Raw genomic sequence first — 6,319 nt, forward strand, 5'->3', positions numbered from 1 at the left:
TACGTACCCGCGCGGCCATGTAATATCTTCTATTTATAATTTCTTAGCTGTCCTCTGCATAAAAACAACGACAAATTAAATCACCAAGATTTGCGTGGTCTGACCTTGGAAACTCTGAAGGCAAAACTTAAGAGCGAACATTACCAACGGTCAAACATTTGGTGGCAACAGCCAAAAAATCGATTCGGCTCATATTCTTAAGTTAGGTAGGCCTTATGGTGAAACAAAGCACTGCATACTTCGTTTGGCTGAATATCGATTTATTTTCGAGAAAATCGATAATAACTGCTGTATCACAAAAGATGATTGCTGTATCACAAAAGGGGATTGCAGTCCTAAAATTGTTGCATCGCTCCCTCAATAGCAGTAGAGCTTGGCAGGATAGTCAACACATCATGATAATGATTGTTTACAAAGCGTATCTCGGGGTTTCTCTATTCCCATTTCGCTGAAATACTTCGCGTAAGAGATCTTTGTTTAATTATAATTCTACAACCGAACCGTGAACCAAATGTAAGCGGAATGTTGCTAGTTCAGAAACATGTTTCTCGCGTGCAGAATAACGCTAGTTAATTCAAAATGAGGTCTACTGAAATAAAACGCAAAAGTAAAACATTCCACTATGAAGCACGTGGCTACAGGAACTAAGGTCGTGTGTTACAGATACGAAACAGGAGCAAACAATTATCTAACTCCGATCATGATTTAATGTATCATAATTGAATGTTTCATGGTACTTCGGGGGATAAAACTCATTTTAGGACAAAAAAAGAGCGAAAGATCTGCAAAGGGCATAGCCCATCATACATCACTGCAGATGTGCAACAAAGAAAATTGTAGTGTTTGAATATTTGTTAATTTGAAGGAAATTTTACAAGGGTCAAACCTGGAAAACCACAACTTTCGCTGAAATGTTTGTAAAAGCCAACGTTCAACAGCTTTATATTTATACTACTTCTTCTCCAGAGGCTACTGTGCCTTTTTAAGTTACTCATACCTGTAGTAAGACTACGACCCAGGTAGGACGTTCGCAGTTTTCACACCCACCTTTTACCGGCAGTGATCCAAAAAAGCCCAAATCTGGAAATAAAACCATTTCTGCGTATCTCGGAACTCAAGAAACGCTTCGAGTAATCATTGCACCAGCTGACACAGCAGATTACCAACACTTCTATCTTTGCACTGAATTAACCCTCTTCTGCACTGAATTAACTCTCTTCTGCACTGAATTAACTGAAAACTGCATTCTTCTTGACCAATCAGAACTGAGAAATTTTTTCATGTATATTATTAGTCCTAAAATGAGCTTTATCAACCTAAATAATAATTTACAAAATAAAAATATGAACTCAATAAGGATTGAAGTTAAACAATTGTTTGCTCCTGTTTCCCTTATGTAACACTCGACCTTAGTTCCTGTGGCCACGTGCTTCACAGTCCAAAGTTGTATTCTTGCGGAGTTGTCGATTTCTGTGGACCTTAATTTTGAATTAATTAGCGTTATTCCGCACGCGCGAAACATGTTTCTGAACTCAGCAACATTTCGCCAACATTTGGTTCGCGGCTTAATTAAAGACTTATATTTAAACAAAGATCTCTTACGTGAAGTAATTACAGCCTCCTTTTCAACGAAATGGAAAGAGAGAAACCCTGAGATACGCTTTGTAAACAATCCACATTATCAGGAGGTGTTGAATATCCTGCCAAGTTATAACGCTATTATGGGAGCAATGCAACGATTTCAGAACTGCAATCCGCTTTTGTAGTACAGCAATATGGACGGTAAGATGATATTATATTGAATAAGCTGTAGATTGGATGTAAAATGCGAAACAATCGAGTTTGCGTGTGAATGTGTACATTTTCAAATAACTGACGGCATCGTCAAATCAGCTCATTTTATCCAACTTTAAAATTTGATTAAATCGCACTGAATCATTTCCCCAAAAAATCCTTTGGAGATCGAAAAGAACCACACTTCACCTTCCAAAAGCCAGATTTTCAGTCGATTATTTTGTATAGCACATAGTTAAATAAGGGGTTACTTTTGACCTATTTTTAATCTTGTTAAAAGAAGGTCGTATAAATTCAATTACGTTGTGTAAATAAATGCTCAAGAATTGCTAAAATTGCTGTCAAATTATGTATTGATGTTGTTTTTCAATTTATCGGTCCAAATGTTTTAAATTCGTGGCGTGACGCCCCGAGTTTCGTCCAAAATTTTGAGCTTCAAAAGTTGCATTTGGACGAAATTCAGCTTTTGATTTTCTCGAAAATAAATCGATATTCAGCCAAACGAAGTATGCAGTGCTTTCAGTTTCACCTTAAGGCCTGCCTAACTTATATAAGCCGAATCGATTTTTCGGCTGTTGCCACCATATTTTGAAAATGTTCGATTCTTGGCTGCATTTCCTCTTAAGTCTCCGTTTGGTACTCAAAGCATTTGACACACTTTATGCTGAAGTTGAGGTTTGGCATCGTAAGAGACAGAAAATTCCAAAAGTATTTATAGAATCGTTTTAATTGACGTTTTCCGCGGCCTCACCGTCCAGACTAATTAAGGTCACTGTTACCACTACTCGGAAACAGGAAACGGTCAACAGTCTGCAAGAGATAAGACTGAGCTAAATTGGTAAATTACGGAAGGGGAGAGGAAAAATTTTAGTTTAAATCTTTTAAGACAACGTATAATTAATTTTTGGGCAGTTCTCGTAGAATATGATATAAAAAGTAGAAGATATGAAAAATAAAAAACCCAAAGAAAGATTTTTTTTCTGTGGAAGTGATGAAACTGAAAATGCACAGCAATGCAAAATTACTTCCTTGCATCATGAAAAAATATAGCTATGAGACTGAATGCCTCAGAAATGCGTTGTGCCAAAATGAATTCCTCTGAAGCATTTTCAGACTCGAGATATCCAGTCTCCCAAACGAACATTCATATCACCATAATAATGAAACTAAAACGTTATGTGAATGAATATTGTAAAAGAAAAAACATGCTGAGGTTGTGTCGCTAACGTAAGGCCGAAAGACGTTCGAGACTATTCTCCAGAGGATGAGTTCAAAACCCATTAGTTACCCTCTCCCTCCTTCCCCTACCCCTCCCCCCCCCGCAGTCTCCTCGTCTCATTCCATGCATTGTACCAAGTTTAAGACACAAATGCACTCGTTTGAAAACAGTTAATCTTGAGTCAGATTGTGTAGGAGTTTCTTAAATTTCAAAAGAGCCAGTTAATGAAAGTCTGTTTGATGTAATCCTTGTAAATTTCCAAACTTTACGGCCCGAGTTTTTATATATGTTGTAGTTCAATTTTATACTTGGTTCAAATTTTATCTTCCTTTGTTCTCGGTCATGCTAATGTATGATAATGAGTTTGAAACAGAGGAAAATAAAATTTGAACCAAGGATAAAATTGAACTACAACATATATATATTTAGTATAATTTCAGAGCTGAGCAAAGAGTTTCCAGCAATCTGATTGGTCGAGCGGTTCCTTATATGACGCTATATAAACCGCTCCACGCGGTTTATATAAAATGTTAAAATAAAATGTTAATAAATGTCACTAAAATGTTATGATTTTAGAAATTTATATCCAGTTATATATGTGTGGATTGGATATTAGGTGTGGATTGGACTCAGAGGCCCTGCCAAGGGATCTTATTATGATTAGTATCATTTAAGGGCCCCTCCACGGATTTTGTTGCTAATTTGCCCTTTCGGGCTCCAAAGGCCTTGTTTTGGGATTTTGTTACGGTTTATAGTTGTAGTAAAAAGTGGGCCTTCCCTTTTTTAATGTTCGCCGCATTGCTTCTTTGCAATTGATTACGCCACTCATATTAACATATTTAGTAGTTGAGATACAATGAAATATATGAAGTTCATATATTTTGTACTGTGGTATGAGATACATATGATGCACGATCCTCGCAGTAGATAGCGCTATTTAAGCAATAGCGAAAATCAGACCTGAAAAAGAAAAAAAAAATCAGGCCTGTACGGGATTCGAACCACTGACCTCTGCGATACTAGTGCAGCGCTCTACCAATTGAGCTAACAAGCCAACTGGGAGCAGGCCGTTAAGTTGATTCGTAATAAACCCGTGAAAGTGATAAATGAGATACAATGAAATATATGAAGTTCATATCTTTTGTAAATATAAATAAATAAATAAATAAATAAATAAATAAATAGCGCTATCTACTGCGAGGATCGTGCATCATATGTATATTTAGTAGTCTTATCTCTTACTTTTTAGGGTTTGTTTCTTGCATTTTGTCCATCGCCTTCTTTGTAATTAGGTTTTTTGTTTATTAGCACCAGTTAATTAGTCGTTATCTGTAATTACGTAATCATTAGCACTTTGATCCTATTTAATGCTCTTTTTTTATTTCAAAAGTTGTAATTAACAGAAGCAGGTCTCTGACCGAAACGTTTTTTATTAAAATTTTTTTACATTTTTTACGTCAGAAGTTGTCCATTATCGCAATTTTTTAAACTTTCTATACATATATATACATTTATTCTTTATATATATATATAAAGAATAAATGTTTGAAAAGAAAATTTGCCCTGAGCGGGATTTGCACCCACGTCCCTCCATTTACTTGTCAGGTGTGATGATCACTACACTATCAGGACAACCATGCTGGCAACACGGCAATCAAAGATGTGATTTACGTGATCGGAGACGTGGTCTCCCGGGAAATTTAACTTTTCAAGGTGACCGGGTAAGGGAAACCTATAACCCCAGATGAAACCCAACTAAGGATCTATTAAAGATACACGACCGAAGTCAACTTAGCGGAGCACAAAGGAGGATCCAATTACGGATACAGGCTAATTTCAATTAAACAAATTCTGTATGCGAGGGAAACCCTGACCCTGTACACCCCAAGTAATCATACTTAAATAGAATAAGTGTTTGAAAAGAAAATTTTCCCTGAGAGGGATTTTGACGCTCAGGGCAAATTTTCTTTTCAAACATTTATTCTATTTAAGTATGATTACTTGGGGTGTACAGGGTCAGGGTTTCCCTCGCATACAATATATATATATATATATATATATATAACTAACTGCAGAGAGTACTGTTCCGGCCTTCTGGGCCTCATCAGTGCAGTGCTGATGCTAGGATGGGGGAGAACCGAGAGGGTCACCCCAAACGACTCCTTGCCTTTCAAACACTATTACGCTCCAAGCTTCCAAGTAGCAACAGACAACTCAGAATATCGAGTTATCAGCGCCTTAAAGTCAAGGAAATAGGCACTGGTCATTTTTGCACAGCTTCAAGAGTGGTAATTTGTTTAAATCTTTTAACTCCGCAGTTGTTTTCCACGCAAGTTGTTTTGGCCTCGTGTAAGCGTTCAAACCTCTTGTATTATGCCATATTTTTTGGACTTAAAGGTAGGTGTAAACGTGAGGTATATTAATGGCCCTTGTAAACATGACTTACGAAATTCATAGACTAAACTCGAATGCAGCAACCACGTAATATTTGTCCTCATTGCCACACATCATGAGGTTAATATAGATCTTGTTTGATGGTGGAAAACGTTTGTTTACTGTCAAAATTATCAGATGCGTGTGTGTCATTGAAATGGGAAAAATAGACAACTTTTGATAAAGGTTCTTATAGACTATCTGTTAGATATGAAATTTCCATCTCTGTAATAAAGTGTTCCCGAAAAATGCTTCGTTTTACTTACATTTTGAAAGTCACATCAAAGCAATTTAGAGCGCCTTACACCATTGTTTGCAATATCCTCATTACGCCTCCAACTCACTTTAAATTGTATCAGACCTTCTTATATGGAGAGTTTGCCGCCATTTCAATATAACTTATTCTATTACGTCGGAATTTCTACACCAAAAACACCATATTGCGCAAAAAAAATCTTTTGTTTTCTCCATTAGATTGGAAAACAAATCATAATCTCTATTTTTAATAACCAATTTCGCGAATTTGCATTATACCGTCTCACTTGCTTCCTACACTTCGATGTTGAAACATTACTTTGCATATCTCCATATAATAACATCAGGTTATAGTTGCAAACCGTTCTTTTAAGTGTACTGCACTTAAGTGTGAAGTAAACTTCCTGTCATTGAGAAAACACAGACATATTTCTTAAGTTTAAGAAGTAGAGTTGGAGACTTATTTTCGTTCGAAGTTGCCATATTGGAACCTAAACTTCCGTATGTACAATTAGATAGAATCATCTTAGTTTTTCGAGGTATAGAGCACCTTTTCCATTGAATCAAAGACTTAGTAGGTGAAGAAGGAAGAGCTTCTTCTCATTTTGCAGACCAAAG

This window comes from Stylophora pistillata, chromosome 6 (assembly GCF_964205215.1).
Source record: "Stylophora pistillata chromosome 6, jaStyPist1.2, whole genome shotgun sequence".
Taxonomy (NCBI): Eukaryota; Metazoa; Cnidaria; class Anthozoa; order Scleractinia; family Pocilloporidae; genus Stylophora; species Stylophora pistillata.